This window comes from Haliaeetus albicilla, chromosome 23, assembly GCF_947461875.1.
Source record: "Haliaeetus albicilla chromosome 23, bHalAlb1.1, whole genome shotgun sequence".
NCBI classification, from domain to species: Eukaryota; Metazoa; Chordata; class Aves; order Accipitriformes; family Accipitridae; genus Haliaeetus; species Haliaeetus albicilla.
In genome coordinates this window covers 15,673,154-15,692,607 of record NC_091505.1, presented here as the reverse complement: position 1 = coordinate 15,692,607, position 19,454 = coordinate 15,673,154, and the positions used below count along the sequence as shown (strand labels likewise).

The 19,454-nt window shown below is 41.1% G+C and overlaps 1 protein-coding gene and 1 long non-coding RNA gene across 2 annotated transcripts in view; one reads left to right on the top strand and one right to left on the bottom strand.

The window, feature by feature from the left end:
• The window catches only part of HTR2C (5-hydroxytryptamine receptor 2C), a 150,350-nt gene that overhangs the window by 64,196 nt on the left and 66,700 nt on the right, over nucleotides 1-19,454 (bottom strand). The window lies entirely within an intron of this gene.
• LOC138690651 (uncharacterized) lies at nucleotides 2,722-7,956 on the top strand. The gene is made up of 3 exons (XR_011329408.1): nucleotides 2,722-2,828; nucleotides 6,315-6,454; nucleotides 7,835-7,956. It is a non-coding gene; the product is annotated as an uncharacterized lncRNA (long non-coding RNA).

Genomic DNA, 19,454 nt, shown 5'->3' with positions numbered 1-19,454 from the left:
CTTACAGCTGCAGACAAAAGATGTAAATTACATCTCCTAAAGGCTTTGAAAACAGAAAGCAAATCATAAGCAAACTATATATATATATATATATATAAAAGCAGGGTGTATTATCTTCTGAATTTTCTGATCTTAGGCACTTGACTCACAGTTCTAAAAGGCTCTCAAGGCCTTTTTTGTCTTTGCACGCAAAAACATCGGTGAGAGATTCTTAAGAAGCTCCGCATCCAGAACAGTTAAAATTTAAGGAAAGCATTTAAGCTTTATATTTTACACCATCCTTCCACCACAACATTGTTTGCAGGTGTCCCCAGAATAACACACCATATTCCCCAAAGCTAATATTTAAGTTTGCAGGGTTCCACAACACTGCTCTTCCCCAAACCAAACCTGCACTCCAACTCACACATCTCACCCGTGCTAAACCTAAGGGGAGGCCAGGCAGCAGGGAACAAGACCCCAGCACTCCTGTACGTTGCACAGTGAGCAAGCCGTGGTACCTTATCCCTTTCCAGCACAATGCAAGTGAGATCCACAGTCTGGTTAAGCCACAGCCAGGACAAGTCAGTCTCTGAGATGAACCAGATCAGGGCAAATTTCTCCTCTAACACTATGGACGTTTGCTCAGACAGGTAACAAACAAGTTTTTAATATTGTAAGATGGTGACTAATTGCTCTTAGGCAGAGAGGAACATTCACAGCAGAGTCTGCAGCTGGCCAGCTGGGAGCTAGCCTGCAAGCAGGGCATCCCACAGCACAGGGGGACATTCTGGCCTGAGAGAGCTGCTGGTGCCAAAAGACCTCATTTGCACTGGAACACTTTTTTTTTTTTTTTTAAATATCTACAGAGCATCACAGAAACTTGACATGAGCCAAAGTCCATACAAACTTAGTACATGCACAGTTGGTATGACAAACCTCCTAAAACAGGAATGGTTTTGACGCTCATGAGCCTTTTGCCTACAGATGTTGTGTCAGCGGTCAGCTGAACACATTTCCTTACTCGTGAGGAGACCCTAGACTGGAACGAACCGTTTTGGAAAGGGAATTAATCTCTCCTGCCAGCATCACAACAGAAATTTAAGTGAAAAGCCAAGAAAAATGTTATAGGGACACAGAAGGAAGGTAAACCCACACATCCTAACCTTCTGTCCTTTAGGCCCACCACGAACAGCTTACTGCACTGACACCCAGGGGCTGACAAAATAAGCAAACACTATTTTAACCCAACAGGCTATGCTGCCTGATCACATTTTTTCCCCAGAAGTGAGCAGCTGATTGCACAATTTTTTTTCCCACATTTTTGCAAAGACAGAAAACAGAGACTCTCAATGATACAAAATGCACACAAATAATACATGAGCAAAGCTGTAATCCTAAACAATTCTTCTGGACAAGACAAGGACATGAAAGACTTTTATAAACATCCTCTTACCTCTTTTCTTGCTTGGATAAACGTTATTTAGAAGATCTCTTTATCAATACAGGCAGCATGAAGCGTGTTTGCTTTGGTGTACTTCACACAGAGCTATCAAAAACAAAGCCATGCATACCCAGGTGTGCCTGGCGTGCTGATTTTTATGAGCTTTAGCCTGATTTTTGAGTAACAGCAGCTGTGCACTTTAGCCTCTTCCTCTCTTCTCCCCCATGCTTCAACATGCCTCACTTGCAGAGCTGACACAGTGATAGCAACAAACAATCAGGGAATTCCTCCATGCCACAAGTATCCCTTATTTTAGGAGATTTTTTTTGTTGCTTGTGAGATCTTCCACAGAATACCAAGCTTTGCACTGTTTTGTGAGATCTAAGAACAGACCCTGCCTGGGCCCTACCAGAATGGCTTGTCATTGAAAACCAAGATTTCTTCCCAATTTACCACCATCGAGCTCAGGGTTGAAGGTAATAAGCTTTTTGTATTTATATATAAAATCCATGCATGATTTCTCTCTCAATCCATCTGACAGTAACAAATAACTCAGTAATAATTTCTTGTTCTAAAAAAAAAATCCAGAGGAAAAGAAAAGGAAAGTGAATAAAAACAGACTTCTGGGGCATTTCCCGTATCACAATCTCTGCCTCAAATCCCTGTTATCTGGGAAAGGACATTCCTATGCGGAAGTGGGTTTGGGCAGAATTCAGACCTGAGCACCATCTTCCTAAAAATAGTATCTTCCACCCTTCATTTTCCCAGTGACAGCTGTATCCTGGGGTACCACTAGGTTCTTTCCAAATACATATTACAAGGGAACATCTCCACTGTATGTTCCTGCATGCTGGAAGAGTTCTCTCAGCTGCAGGGAGGATGCTGCAAATTGCCTGAAAATGTTGAAGCAGCATCCCCAACCGACTAGTCCCATGTTATGTTTCTCTACAAATTTGGGGGATTATCATTGGTTTTGGTGAATTCTCCAGCTTCTGCAGCAGGAAGTTTCCCCTTGCCTAGGAAGAGGAAAAGCTTCTGCAAGTGTGAATAAACCAACAAGAGAATTGCAGGAAGGGGTTTTTTTCCAAATTACCCCATAAAATACCTGCACCATATATCATAGGTGCACAAGCTTTCATAAAACAAGAGTCAGTAAAGCAGCAGCTCTTGAACATAATTTGCCCCTGCGCCCTGGCATGGGCTGTGTGTTGTGTGGGTGCCCACACCACTCCAGGATCTCGCTCTGCAGAGCAGCATCATGGATCCCCCACTCCTGCCCGACCCCGGCCTCAACATTGCCACAGAGGAGTCGCCTACGTTTGAAAGATCAGTCCTAATATGCCCAACCCATAACAATTTCATTTCAGAGAAACAAGCTGGGAAGTTGCAGAAAAAAGCCACTTCTGTAAGTATACTAGTGTGTTTTTAATTCATTTTAGTAGTAGTTACTTATTAGTTATTACATTTTACTTTAGTTTTCTGCATCTTCTTACCTGCAGAATTTGGGGTTCTTCAAAATGCAGAAACTAAGGCTAGCAAGTGCAGAAGCCATTACTGTAGACCCTTACTCCTTCTGACATTAAAAATACCCTTTTCTCCATCTGAGGACATCAGGCATCACTGCTCAACAGTCTCCACACCGAGGCTTGGATGTCATAGGGTATCCAAGAATGTGAGTTAAGCCATTTGTAACCAGTTCAATAGGCTGTGTTGGTATCAGGTAGGTTATAGGTACTGGGCTGTATTTATTAGGATTTCTCCTTTGTATAAAGGGACTAAACCAGAGGTGTGAAAAAGTAATTGCTAGCTTCTGGAAATATGAGATGGTTCAGTTCTGCTATGTCTGTTTAATGACTAGTAAAGATTGTTTATTCTCTCATATGCTCCTGTGCCATGAAGACTGCCTTACGTATGCTCAAAGAAAATGAATCTGCTTTATCTTGACACCTCTGATAAATTCTGGCTCTGTAGTAATCCTGTTTACTTGTTTTGCTTGCAAATGCTAAGATGTAATGAAGAGAATATTTATTACTAGAGTTGGTTGGGAATAGTTCCACAAAACTTTTTTTCTTGCCAAAAAAATGTGTTAAGTCAAAATAGAAACTTTTTTGCGGGGAAACAGTTTCAATGCATTTCTCAACAGAAAGTACTGGGGAAAAATGTTGAGAAAATTTCATTTTTACAGTTTGAAAACAAAAATAATCCTGAAGTTTGAAATTACTTTTTCATTTCTATATTTAACAAAGCAGTAGCAAAAAAAAAGTTGTATTAAAAATTATATAGAAATCAAAGATTTCAAGACATCAGAATGACCCAAATTGATACAAACTTATTTCTTGTTAAGATTTTTAGTTTATATAGGCCTTTTGACATTTTTACACTTTCTGAGATTTCACACAGGAAAAAAGAAATAGACTCCTGAATAACAGTTGTGGGCTAGAAAAGCTGTTTTCCACCTAGCACTAGTTATGCTATTAGGCTAGCAGTGAAAGAGAGAGAGACACCATGTTACGTTCTGGATCTAACAACTTCTTCTATCATGCTAAGATAAAAATGTGTGAACATCAACCACATGGAATACAAGTTCTTTGTTTTTCTTTTCCTAATGAACTGTGCAAAGAATGCAACATAATTATGCCTTCAAAAGAAACTACTACACTACCAGAAATACTAAAAAAGCTCTGTTCTTTGGCTGGCACCCATCTCTGCAAATGCTGTCACAACAGTCTCCAAACTGTCACTTCAGCAACTGCCCCTCATGAGAAAAACATATTTCTTCTAATTAGACAAAATTCTAACTCCATGTTTGAAGAGTATAATTTAATCTTTTCTCTAGAAACTCATTAACCACTTGAGTTTAATTATTAACATTTGCTTTAAAAATTCACTGAATTAACTACCAATTGTGTGAGTGCAGCTACTGCTTTGGCGAGATGATGCTTATTGCTGCGGTACATGGGCATGCCACCAGGGGATGTGGTGTGGTCCACCGTCCACCTAAGAAACTCGTCTGCATGTCAAAGAGATGTAGGTTCTACCTCTGGGTCTGCCATTGGCTCACTGGATGACTTTGAGCAGGTTAACCCCTTTTCCTTTCTAAACCTATTTAGGATGGTCTGGCCATGAATCATTTGGAGCTGGGACTTCTCCACTTTCTCCTCTTTCAGTCCCACCATGCTTAATAAAGTGCCCAATACAATAGGACATTGAGGTCATCATTGCAATAATAACTGATGGCAAGGAAGATAGGTTTCAGTACTCGGGGAACATGCTCCTGATGTTGTATCTGGTAAAGTGAAGCTCCCAATATGAGAAAAAAACATCAAAATTCATGCCTAGGTAGGGCTAATGCCAGGGTTACTCATGCCAGGACTCCCACAGGGCCCAGAGCAGCAAAGCACTTCGTCTTCTGGGATAAAACTGAACAATACCAATTCCTCAATGGAAACCTTTCAAAGAAGTAGAAATCAATGATGTATTCAGTAACAAACAGGTTTTCAAACAGCATCGTAAACACTGAATGCACAGACGCATGCTTCCACTTGGCCTCAGTTATAAAATGCAGTGATTTACAAATTCAGGGTGTCCAGGACACAAGTGGGGTGATGCAGAGTACAGGGAACTCCCTTTTTTCAGATGCAGAAAGATACCATCAGAAAGCCATTTTCTCACAAAACTTCTTAATTTTGATTAAAAAAAAAACCAACCGAACAAAAAAATGCCAAACGACTAACTACTTTTAGTTTAAATCAGGCGACTACATGCGTTCAATGCTTCTTTTAAAAATAAATAGACACAAGGTTCCATGGGTTTTTTCAGTCTCATGGGCTGCATTTCTCATAGCATCTATGGGTTAGTACCTCCATGTTAAATATTTTCTGAGTCCTTTTAAATTCTCCAGCTGGTATTTGCTGCAGTGTTTTGGATTTGCAGAAATGTGTGAAACTCCCCAGGAGACTGAAGGGCTCCAGCACCAGTTCTCTGCTATTTGGATACTAACTCCAACATTTTTGCTTGGCAGCAAAAGAATTTACCAAAAGTTACTTTTTTGTTACCAGATTTGACACGCTTAAGCAGCCTTAAAAAAATCAGTGATATAAAGGAGGTAGCTGAAAAATAAACCTTTCCAAGTTCCCAGTGTCATAAGATATTTTTGGATGAATAAAGGCATAAACTTATGCAAGATTCTACGTAAACTGTAATATCAGTCTGCATGAGACTCAGGTGCTTTTGTTATTTCTGCATTTGGTAAATTCAGGCATAACAATTCCTGATGTCCTTCGGCTTTTACAAACAGGTATGACTGACAGCCTCTAAATGTTCTGCTTTTCATAACAACCGTGATTGACAGCCCCTTGGTGTATAGCCCAGTTAGCCTAACAATGTTATTGTTCTCTAATAATTACCTGATAATTTTTTTTTTATGTGTTGCTGTTAGTTATGGTTCAACTAAGTAAGAGTCCTCAGAACTTTTCAAAAGTTTATTTAACTTGCGTTGATTTGGGGCTGCCTTTTCTCCAAGCCTGATTCTGTGGCAGCACTGAGATTGCAGACGTTAGTGCCCAAGGTGCATTGGCTGTCAATCTACCTGTAATTGATGCTTTCCCTGGAAAACAGAACACATTAAAGCCCAAATATGTGACAATCTGTGTGTCATTTTGGCATGTATCACTCACACAGTTTTTGTACAAAAGGAAATGTTTCTTAAGTTAATAGTCCCTGGAGCATAAGAATATAGCTAGTAGTTTGTATGCATCTAGGGCCAGAGCCTTGTGTAGGATGCATGCCTGTAGCTGAGCTCAGTTCAGCACAGTTTATTACTTCCAAGCTGCTCAAGATGGCAGCTTCTTTAACTTCTGCTGAAAGCAGTAATTGAGATTTTTCTTTACAGAAAGATCATCCTCAAGAACACTCAGCCAGGGGACTGACTTGAGTGAATCACTAGCAGAAAATCATGACCCAGTAGGGTCACTTCTCTGATTATTTTCTGGTACCTACAAAATAAAATGAATTACATTCTTTTTATATGAAGTGAGTCCACGGTAGTGCTGTAAACTAGAGAATGACAATCCTAGGTAGAAAATGCTCAACACTTTTACCCTTGTACTAGGCATAAATCCAATCTGGCATTCTTCTGAAATTTCAAAGTGTACCTTTTTCATCCCTGTCTTGATTTTCAGATAGGATGGAAGCAGGCAGGGCAGAAAAATGAAAAACCACATTGTCTCAGATTTCCAGCTGAGGAAGACTCAAGAATCTCCTGGATTTTTGCACACCTATAAAATTGAACTTGGCAGAGCAGCTTGAAGTTGAACAAAACATTACTCCCACATCAAAGTAGTATTAGCAATGAACCTTAGCCTGGGTGGCTAGTTTGCCGATTACAAACCACAACACCTATTTCGGAAACTTTGGGAATGTTTTTCTTGAGCATGTTGAAAAAAATGAAAAAAACCCCCACCTACCCTGCAAGAAAGGCAAAAAAAAAAAAGATTTCTGTCAGAGAGCTATTAAAAGTGTATTATTAGATCATATTTAGTTACTCATAAAAGCAACAATAAAAGAAAAAAGCCCTTGAAGAAGAAAGCATGCTCAGTCTAGGTCTTTCCAAACGTTTCCAGTTGGCACTGGGGTGCTGAAAATAAAAAGTAGGCATCAGAAGGAGAAAGCTGAGTGTCCTTCTGGGACTTTGATTTTTGAAACCAGAACTGTAGACCTTGAGCACAGTTTTGTAGTTCACCAGTTTGGTTGCCTTTTCAAGAACTGGTCTAAAGTTTGGCCTTTGCACCAAGGTACACTATGCATCACCAAACATACTACAGATCCAGGGCTTGGATTTGTATACATAACACTGAATATAAAGTTTTTTGTTCACATTTACTGCAAATGAAAGCAAGTACACAATGCGCAGATTGTATAGCCAAATGGGCTAATTCTGCTCATAAACATTTGTTCACACATATTTAGGGGCTACGTTGGGGCCAATTGAACAGTTGGGCCTCTATTCTTTGTTAATTTGCTTTCCAGTACTTCTGAATTTTACCAACATATTTATAGAACTGGCCATTTCAATAATGTATTATCTATGGTCCTGATCCCAACCTCTAATTATCTACAGAGCCAGTTCTGTTATCGAGTATTTTTCTCTTAATGGAAACATACCAGGCATTTTCTAAAAGTTGGTTTGGGGTTGATAAATTGTGTACAGAATGATAGTGAGGTAATGAATCATTGCAATGACAGCTCACTGTCTCACTACAGACTGAGGAAACTACTCATTGCATACTAGATACAAAGCAGAGCACAAAAAAATTCAGCTATCTGTAACTTATGCAAACACCATGAGCAAGAGCTAAAAAACGGCTTCTCACAGATCTTAAGTCAATGGTATCTTTGACCCCTTTTTTCAAGGACTTTCAGGATGCCTTACTGAGTTCTCAGCCCATCATCCTGCAATCCCTCACCTCCAGCTCGGGCTCAGAGACTCCTGTGAATCACCTCGGCATGTCCAAAGTCTGTTTTGGCACCTAGAGCTCTATTCTTCCACGTGCACACAAGCTCTGGCTGCTCACCAAAATGCATGTCAGAGAATGGAATAACCACCGTACAGGTAAACGCTTTTGGGGGCACAGAGAGGGTAGGGAGGACCCATGCTTAATACTTAGGGACCTACCCCACCACCAGCAGCAAGAAAGACGTTTCCAAACAGATGAGAGCAATGTGCTTCTCTGCTATCTAAGGCACAGCGATATGTGGAAAACAGGCACTGAAAAAAACAGCATTTTCAAACTGGCAGAGATGCTGGTTTGAAGGCAATAACAATCTCTTGTGGATCCAGGACTTTTTAAAATCTTTAAAGCAGCTGGACTCCTTCTGGTGCTTCATACGAGATTCCCAGACATTTCCCTAGCACAGATCAACCCCTACCTGGCACCTTGTCTTGTGGATCCTGTCATTCCTACACTTCACAGATGCATGGTTAGTCTTGGGGCAATTCTGCTGCATGGAAGAGTAAGATGAAGAAAGTATTTCCTGTACTTTTAGGATTAGAAATGAAGAACAGAAGCCACATCAACAGCCAATTCTTCACAGACTACCAGCTGTCCACAAACAAGCCGAAGAAAATCCTGCATATTGAAGAAGTGTTAGCACCATCTAACAAAAGCTCATATCAAACAGCTACATAACTACAGTGTATGTGGTACTAGATATATCAAATCAAGACAAATTAATGCTCAGTTTTGAGGTTCTTCTCTGAAGTGGGTGGGATAAGCTTTTCCTTTAGCTTTTGCTGTGTTTCAGTTCATTTGTCTCATCCCGATCCCACCAGTTCTACTCCGTGATCCCATAAACCCCAGATAAAACTCCAGAAAACAATCAATTAGATAAATATATTATTTCTTACTCGATACAAGTTACTGATTCATCTAAGTTTATTCAGTATGTTCATGGTCCTCAGTAGTTTTGATGACCCTCACTTTCACTTCAATTTTATAACAACAGAGGAATCTTTAGCACTATTTTACGTTTCATTGTGGGAGAAAATTGAGTACTGTCAGTTAAGGCAATCTTAAATCTTGACTGAATTACTTTTGTCCTCTCTAATTATTACTTTACCAACAGATACATTTCTGGCATCCTCCTCCCATTCATGTTTCCTTATGATCACATTCTGAAACCAGATGCTAATGAATCAGAATTTATCTAATTTCCAATTTCACTAATTATTTATCAGATCAGCTAAATCAGTTTCATTTAGAATTATAGGCTTAGTTACATAACACGGATTTTTCTCTATATTAAAAATGTTAAGCTGCCTAAAAGTAACTAATATACTAAATTTTAATCTCTGTTCAAGCTCCAAATATATTATTAATAAGTGATCTTAAATTGACAAGAACATGCTTAATTCTAGACATATCCTTTTAATTCAAAATTAATTAAACAAGAATCGAAAAAGCAAATTGCGTTATTGAGTATAACAGAACCTGCAAAATCACACTAAAGCATTTTAACATTCCAGAGACAATACTGAAGCCAGCCTGGTTTTTTTATCTTCAAAAATGCTATGAAATATGAACATACTAATCTTGACAACAAATGAGACAAAAGTTAAGGTGCTGAAAGATGCATAGACCTTCAACTGCCAGAGGTTAGCTCCAGAGATGGGAACGTTGCAGGTATCAAGGAACAGCATTAGTGTCAGAGCCTGGCAAGTGGGACACTGCATCGCGTGGTCACACCAGCTCCAGGAAGGGGCCAGCTCCATTGCTTATTGCACACACTTCCTTAATTAGATCCTGAGAACCTTAAAACATTGTTTTTTAAAAAGTGTGTTTGCATTATTAAAAGAAAATTATCTTCCCCTGTGACAAATAATATGGGACATCTGCTCTTCACAGGTGTGCTCCCAGTCTTAAAACCACAACTGAGCATTTCCCCAAATAACTCCTGCTGAATTTATCACCTGCCCTTACATTTTCCAATCTTCCGCATGTGGGAAGGCAGACTAAATAACCACAATAACATCTTCTGATACCATGTCTTTGAAGCAACATCATTCCACCCTTACAGGTTTCCTAAGTCTGAGGCAGCTCTGCAGAGAATGAGCGGGTACGCTGTGCAACTGGGGAGTGAAGTTCCTCGGCTCAAGAGGGAGCAGCTCATGCTGTCAGTTCAGGAGTCTCCAGCCTTGCTCCCATGCCGTGCGTCACTCATACCCAAGCATGATTTCTTCCCGAGGCAAAATCACACCACTTGCTCTTTGCAGATTAGCACTTGGCTGTTCAATCCGTATTTCTCTGCTTCAGCTCACCAAGCAACACCGAGTACTTTAGGTCTTTCAGTCATCCTAAATCCCATCACTATTAACAAGAGAAACACACTGTTGGTTTTTTTGGTTTTGTGGACCATTTTTCTAGCCTGAGGATTTGGGGGCATTTCAGCAAAGTGGAAAAGAACGGAGCAATGACATTATTTTTGTCCCATTTCCAGGCAGAGAGCCAGTTCTCAGAATTTTTCTGAGAAGCCAATTGATTCATGCTTGTCTCAAGTCCCAGCATCCTTATGAGAAGCTGTCAGAGGGCAGCCAAAATAGTACAATTGCTTCACCTACTGCCAAACACTGAGATAAAAGGCCACTCTGTTTCAATCATAAACAAAACCAGGGAACTGTCACAGAGCAAACAGCCTTCCCCGAAATTCATATTGCACCCAGAAGTTCACCAATCAGTTAGTCATTGCTGTAAATCAACATGACTAATAAGGTCATCTCCGCATCTTACTGAAACTGATGCTTTTCCGCCTATGGGTTGGTTTGACCCAAGGCAACACTGGTGAACTGCACAGCAGGGTGGAGAGTCATGTTGAAGAAACCTCCCCACAAGATCCTCAGCAGGTCTTGCTTTAAGCCAGGCTTGAAGGTGTTGTGTGGCTAATACTGCCAAGTTTCCACTTACATACCCGGTCAGTGGCAGGAGCCGTGCAAGCTGCCAAAATGGGAGGGGAAGAAAGAGCAAAATGGAGAACACCACAGCCTGTGTTTCTTTTGGCTTTGCAGTCTTAGAAACCAGCTTGTGTCAGATACAGAGAGAAATGGGACTATAATTTAGACGTGTTCCTTCTTTAGGTGAACTAACTCACCTGCTCATATTTCAAAGCATCCTTAAGATGCCAATATATTGGTATATCTTCACAGGAAAAATTCTACAGAAAGACCAACAGCTAATTTAGCAGGACTCCTTCATTACAAGTGCTTACGCAGCAACTCAATTATCCACAGACTCTCAGACAACCTTTCAGCCATACAATGTCTGTACAACCCTGGTAAACACACTTATATTCACTTTACAAGTAGATAAATCAAGACCTACTATCTTGGAAATAAAATCTGAGAGCAGCAGTAGAGCAAACAATGTACCCCAGCTGGGTTCATCCCTGATTTCTCACTACAGAAAGCCTGCACTGCACACACTCAAAGTTTTCAAGCTTTTTTTCTCAGCCACGAGAGCAAAGCACACCCTTCTGTATAAACTGGAACTCTTTGATAACCACTCTGCTTGCCAGACTACAAGCAGTAACAGAAAGGCAGAAAATAGAGAGAGATAATAAAATTAAGATAGTCGGGAATGCTTCAGTGCTGTTTCATCAGATACCTGAGGGAAAGCATGACTTTGGGCATGTTTTGGACTGGCTATTCATCATGCCTGAAATACATCACTTGGAAGTAAGCTGTATCAGTTCACCCGCCCAGCTTTTTCTTTTTTTTTTTTTTTTTTTCCCCAGTTGAATTGGTTTACTACGAGTTCAGTGAAGGCAAGAACTAATGCAAGAGAAGTGCTGGGAGCATACAGCCCTGAGTGAAAGCATGGTGGGGAAACCTGAGCAGGACCACTCCTTTCAAGAGCAGTTAGATGCTCAGCAGTTAGTTGAGCAGAGGAGCTCAACTTATGTTACGCGACTTTAATGTAACTTGAGTATCATTGCTGTTCTATGCAACCAACATGGAAATATATTCTTTACAGTTGCCTGGCACAGCCTAAGCTAGATGCCTGAATGTCAGCAGCATAAGAATGTCTGAAAACCACATGATGGCTCACGGACCATGTCTGTTGTGAATTTAAAGCAATTGTAATGTCTGAGACAGTTCTTCAATGCTCATAACTGAATTCAAATTAAAAGCAACAACCAAGAGACACAAGCCTGAGCATCTCTGCCTGAGGCAGAAGAATTGATATATTAACTAAAGGATAAGGTGGAACACATCGTACCTCAGGAAATGCATTTGCTCCAGAACACATTGAGACTGTCAACAATTTGGCTTGGATGTTTACAGCACAGTACACAAAAGAAAATCATTACCATGCCACAGTATGCAATAAAACTGGGCTTTAACACTCACAGTAATGCTATAGAGAGGAAAGGTACATGGCCAGCACCTAAAAAAAAAAAGTTCCTGGGCTGGGAATGCAAGGGATTAAATTTTATAGTTCATGTTATGTGAAGAGGTCAGATTAGATGACAAGGTTTCTTCGGGCATGAGAAAGTACTGTTTGATTCTGCTGCTTATAATCTGTTATGACTGTTCTTCATTTCTCCATCACCTATGTACACACACAACACTTATGTTACAATGCTGTCCTCGTACATACCCTGTCCACCACGGGGAGTCCTTCAGCTGACAGAGCCAGAACTGCCTGCAGAGCTCCACATGAACAACATAAGGAACAAAACTTGGGTATGGACAAGAGCTCTGCTGTAAAGGCAGCTCAAGGGTTTGGCAATCAAAATAAATCTTGTACTACAAATTGGGGCTTGACTACATCTTTTAATTAACCAAAAAATCTACAGTACAATAATTATTTAGTATTCCAGGACAAAATTTGCTTGTTCTACTTAAAGCAACATCGAAGAAAGAACAAATTAAGGCCTAAAGAAAAATGCAGTGCATTTTCTATGAAGGAGAATAAAATTTGTTGCTCAATGGCATAGAATACTACTAATTTAGAGGTAAGAGGTGTATTCAAAAGACATCTATATAGGCAAAAGTTACATCATCCATAGTTAAAACTACCTCAAGTTATATGGTATGTGACTATTAAGTTCATGACAGCAGTACACTACTGACTGCCCAAAGAATACATTTCTCTCTCTAGAAAATTCAGTAAATAACTGTTCATCTCAAAGGTTTTATATTTTCCTGTGAAAAGCTAGGAGTAGCCAATACCATGACATGATGGTAAACTAGAGAAATCCTCCAGTAACCTACAGAAATCCTCCAATACTTCTCAAAAAAATGCCCTGTTAGACCTATTGGACTCATTGCCACAGAATGTCATGAATACTAAATTTTAGATGAGTTCAAAAAGCAATTAAACAAAACAGTGAGGAAAAAAAAAAAATCTATTCAGGGCTATTAAACAGGATAATACCAGATCTGGCTTAGGAAGTACCTAAGCAGAAATTGCCAGAGTCTGGGAGACTGCAGTGGTGAGGACTGTGTGCTTGCTCTTGGCCCAGTGCTCTTCCCTAAGCAGTTTTTTACTGGTCACTGTTGGAAACAGTCCAACATGGAAACATCCAGTGGGCTGGATGGACCTTTGGATTGACCCAGTAGAGACACTCTAATGCCAAGAGCTCACAAGAGATGAGCAACTCAATATTATGCTGCTTTAATATACAAACAGCCAGATTTGGTTCTTGCATACAGAGTCTAATGAAGTCAAGGGAAAATGCATGTCTGCTACCTAGGGGTAGAGTTCACCACAGCTGAGAACAGAAGCACACTTTGGACATTTAAATGACATCTTCTTTTTGTTACTGCATCCAAGCTATTATGCTAAAAAATTCACCAGAAGAAATCAGTACATGCAGCGGATGACAGTTTTTTGGGGGCAGGTGGAGTGGCTTTTGTTGTTTTAAAGAAACTAAACAAGCTCACTGAAGCCAAACCAAATCAAAGCCCTCAAATATAAAAATAATTTCCCTCCCTCCCCAAGGCCAAATAGTTTGGTCTCCTGATAAGAGGAAAAAGTCCAAATTCTCAGCCTGATTATAACAAATGATGCTTGGAGACCACAAGATGAAGCCCACGCTACATTAGAAATCTGTTGTGACCAGTGCCCTGGGAAACCACTCAGTCTGTTCTCTACATGGTTTGACTTCCTCACCACAAGCTGGAAGCAAGAGAACAATCCATACTGCTGGGTGTGATGTTTTTCACTGCTCTACAGTTCAACTCCTTGGAAGCTTATCTTTCCCATTTCTTACTGCTTACTGCTTTTGGAAAACGTAGATAGAAGTAATAGAAACAGAATACTAAAAGGCTTATTGCTTTTATTATCCTACTATTGGGAAGCTGATTAAAAGCACGTATCTTTTCACAGACTACCCTGGGCATTAGCACTCTCAGCTCTCTTCTTACAAAAGGTCGCCGGGCAGGGTATTAAACATAGCCTTAAGTACTGAGCACTCTTCACTTCCAGCGCAAGTATCCTTCTCATGGCAAATGACATAGGGAGTTGTTTGTCTCTAGCCCAGGAGTCCTTTTTTACTTCTTACTAAAACACAACAATAGCAACATGGATTTTCATAAAAAAAGTCACATAAAGAGCCAAAGAATGGTGGTGGGTGATGGATAGTTGCATAAGTAGCTGCAACTTCAGCTGCAGGATTTGAGCCAGATCTCTTGTTTGTGATTGTCCTTATGAGCCACCCCACCAGGCCACAGTGAAGACATGGTTGAGCTGGCTCAGTCCCCTCAACGTTTTCCTGCTGAGTGGCAATATAAAGCCAAAATAACTGTGTGAGAACCACCAGAGATATCACCTCATATTTTCACAATGCCAAACTAAAGACATTTTGCAAGGTCTGAAAATAAGGCCTTTAGTATTTTCCCATGATAATAGCAAGCTGCTCTATAATGTTATGCCTTATGTAGCTACCAGCTGCTTCGGCATGAGGTAGGATCTTCCAATGTCTCCTCCTACCACGTGGAAATGGCAAGGCATGAACCCTGATGAGTTCAATGTAAAATAGATTCTCCCAAACCCAGAAAGAGGTCAGACAGGGAGAATATGCTCCCAGTTTCCCTAGCCTGTACAAAGTACCAGTTACAAAATCTGTATGTTTAAGAATAGGTTGCAGTGGTCATCTCCCTAAGCACCTAACAGTCTTATTGTGTGGTCACACATCTCCTTTAATGTAGTAGGTTTTATTTCATACCTGTTTTGGGTAGCAATGCATGTGCTAGAACACCAGACCAATGTGGTGTTTAACTGAGGATAAGAGCAGATTGCTAAAGGACACAAATAACTCACAGTGGCTGAAGCTATTTTCTCTGATGCCATCTACCTCTACTCCTAATACATCACTGCTTTTATGGAAGAATCCCCCACAAGGTTACAGAGCACCATGCATCAGCATCATCACTCGGAATAAAAACAGGTGAGGGTCAGCTGTTTTCCTGTTGTTATTGGCCCAAAGAAGTGAAGGAGTCCTGCTTGCTGGCAGTTGTTACGCAACAGAGATAACCCATCTTTCTGCAGTCATTTGTGGGTGTCCAGAGAAGCTAAGAATAAACCAGGAAAAGCCTCTGGAAAGGTCTGCTAAGAAGTGAGCTGAAAGAAACATCTCTCAAGATACAGCATGCATACCCTTGCCTTAGCTTAAAGCACATCCTTATGCAACCTCTACTAGATGACTGCAGGTCATAATCACGTATTGCAGTTAAAATTACTGATTAACCTATCCAGGAAGTGTTAAAACAAGCAGAGGAAGGTAGATGTTAGGAATAATAGCTACATCCCTGTTCATATAGGATACACTAGAGTTGCTAAGCTTAAGAAAATAGGTAGGTAGGTCCGCCTGCTCATTACGGGGACTTATGAAGCAAATGGCAGCATTTTAAATCCTGCTTATCCACAAGCCGGATAAATTAGGATTTCTTTCTTTCTTTTAATATCTTGTCTCAGAAGGGCTACAAAAATATGCAAGCATATCCAGCAGAGAAAGCAGGTCAGCATTGACCCCTGCTCAGAAGGAGAGCTGGTCAATAAAAAGAAAGAAGCCAATTAGGACATAATTGGGCACTCCTAGTCAGGAAGATACTAGGGAGAAAAGAAAGGAGAAAAGAAACATGACTATCTAAGGATGGCCAGTCTCCCCAGCAGAGGCTGGAGCAAATCTGCTGCTGTTGTGAATGAGATGCTTTTCATGTTCTTGCTAGCAAACTGAGGAAGCATGCTATGATCAAACCCTGGAAATTAAAAAAAATAAACCTGTTTTTGTGTCAGCTTTAAGCTGCTTGTTTTCCTTGTTAATAAGACCAAGAAATTTCCTTGCAAGAGAAAGCTCTATAATTCTGTAAACTTATAAAAGTTTGTGAAAGCCAGGATTACTGATTATCTTCTGAATTAATGCTGAAGCAGCTTTGGGGCAGTCTAGCAGCTAAATTAGTACTTAAACTGTACGTACAGCTCAGGATTCAAGAAGAACCGTTAACTCTTCTAAGACATGCAAAGCAAGCTTGCTATCAAGGTCTTCAGGATAAACACAATAGTCCTGGGTTTGGTCCCACTTACTCTAAGTACAATGGAATTGCAGCAATACAAAAAACTGAAAGAACAAGATTAGAAGCAAGCCCAGGTAATAAAGGCTCATATAAAATGAAAAGCTGACTTTCATTTTGTCGCACCCGAATTTTAGCAAAAGGAAAAATCTGCAATGCCTTTCAAAAGAAAACATAACAGGTAATCTAACCCACATGCCCTCCCAAATCAAAGGTCAACAACATTAACTGTACCTTTTTACATTGCCCCAAAACCACTGAATATACTGGATCTATTGAAGTGTCTAATACCAGCTAGAATCAAGAACTGCAGAAGCCACATTTGGATGAAAATGTCTCTTCTAGAAGTCACCAGATATTGGCTTCTTGCAATATTATCAAAATACCTATAGATAGAAGAAACTTTTAATTCAATTAAATTTATTTCCAGGGAAAGGAAAACAAACAAGCGAACCTCTGCTCAGCATAAAAAGCAATGATCTTTGTAATGGAGCAGAAAGAGTCATCCGCTTCTCTCTTTTCAAAGAAATAAAGCTCTGTAAATGCTGAACACATTAGTAATCCGAACCCTCTCAGTGCTCTGACTGACTTGGCCTTGGTATCAGTGGGGAGATGGAATAAAGGAAGGGCGCAAAACGAACCTGAAACTCAGTAGCTCATTTCCAGGCACTATATGGTACCAAAAAAAAGCACTGGTAAATGTTTAGCTCATCTGCTTTCACAGTGGACAAGCAACAGCTATCCTGCAGTCCATAAACTCTTGAAAAGACAAGAGGGAGAAACTACTCCGCACTGCTGAGCACAGACACAAATCAAGGGAGAATAATGGGGTCTGACTGCATCTTTCAGGCCTTTTTGGCACCCAACATGGGGCTTGAAGTGTTCGGGATAACAACAGATTTGATTGGAATGTACTAGATTGAATTTATAGCTGTTACTGTTGTTTAGCTATTAATTGGCAGGCTCCTGTGCTTGCCATGGGGCTTGCTTGCCTTACTGTAAATTAGAGTCTTGTGCTCATTAGTGGCTGCTTTTTGCTTTTGTTGCTCACTGTACTGCTTATCATCTTACTCTGCTGTGCCTGGGAACATTTTGCTAACAGCAATGGCGATGCACCTGGGCTGGCAGATGGCCAGGGCATCACTGCTGTTTCTGTGCTGCTGTACTGGACAGGCTGAAACTCCAGTGTGAACTCGAGTCAAAGAGATTGTGACCTGTGGATGGGTCCTAACAGGAGCAGGACACCCCAAAGTGTCTGTGGCCGTGGATAAGCCCATGCCAGAGTAGGTACATCTCAAAGCATCTGGGGCCATGGTTATGTCTGTGCCACAGCAGGTATACCTCTGAAGGGATTGTGGCCCAAGGATAAGTCCACGCTGGAGAAGGTACACCTTGAAGCATCAGTGGCTGTGTATGAGATCACGCTGGAGCAACTCACAGTGTGTGACCATGGATAAGCCCACGACAGAGCGGGTACACCCCTGGAGGGACTGCAGCCATGGGTAAGGCCATGTTGGAGCAGGTTTACTTCTGAAGGGACTGTGGTTGTGGGTAAAGCCACGCTGGAGCACGTCTATCTCTGAAGGCATTGTGGCCCATGGAGAAGGCCATACCGGAACAGGTGCACCTCAAAGTGACTGTGGCTGTGGATAAGTCTATGCCACAGCAGGTATACCCCTGGAGAGTCTGTGGCTCTGTATTGGTTTTGTGTGGCAAGGTTTTGGTAGTGGGGGTTTGGGGGTTACAGGGGTGGCTTCTGTAAGAAGCTGCTGGAAGCTTCCCCTGTGTTTGAGAGAGAGCGAGCCCATACCAGCCGCTCTAAGACGGACCCGCCGCCGGCCACGGCCGAGCCAATCAGTGATAGTGGTAACACCTTTGTGATAACATTTTTAAGAAGGAAAAAAAGTGGGGAGAGTGAGAACAGCCGCCAGAGAGAGGAGTGAGAACATGTAAGAGAAACAAGCCTGCGGACACCAAAGTCAGTGAAGAAGGGAGGGGTGGAGGGAAGGTGTTCTGAGATTTCGTTTTATTTCTCATTACCTTACTCTGGTTGATTTGTAATAAATTGAGTTAATTTTCCCAAATTGAGTCTGTTTTGCCCGTGACGGTAATTAGTGAATGATCTCTCCTGTCCTTATCTCGACCCGCAAGCTTTTTGTTATATTTTTCTCTCCCCTGTCCAGCTGAGGATGGGGGAGTGATAGAACGGCTTTGGTGGGCACCTGGCATCCAGCCAGGGTCAACCCATCACAGGCTCATAGATAAGGCTACACTTGGAGCAGGTACACCCCTAAGGGACTGCAGTCTGAAGAAATCCAAGCCAGAGCAGGGGCAAGGGGAGGAGTTCATTGCAAAGTTAAACCCTATAACCCGGCCCAAAGGGTCCAGAAGTCAAGATTGTAATGGAAATACCTTTAAATTGTTGTAACGCATCATTTGAGTTGTATGTTATAAGGGATTACTATCCACCTGAATCAGTGGAGGACAAGCCCTACAAGAAGCAGTGCAAGTACAGCAGTGACCCAACCTGAGCTGGCTTTGGTGCCTAGTAGCTCCACGCAACACACCACCTCTCCTGTCCTGAGTGACCACCATAACAGATGGAGCCCAAAGTCATTGACTAAATGAACTCAGTGGACAATTTATGGACACTTCACAGACATTTCACAGGGGTGGTCCATAGACTAAGGGAATGATATCTCTCTATTATATCAAAGGATGGGAAGAGTGGGGGTGGGTAATGAGAATGTACTGAATAGTGTGAGATCTGTGCATGATGTAAATGGTATGGAACAAGGGGTGGAGAATGTGCTGGTTTAGGCTGGGATAGAGTTCATTTTCTTCACAGTAGCTAGTATGGGGCTATGTTTTGGATTTGTGCTGAAAACAGTGTTAATAACACAGGGATGTTTTCGTTACTGCTGAGCAGTGCTTACACAGAGCCAAGGCCTTTTCTGCTCCTCA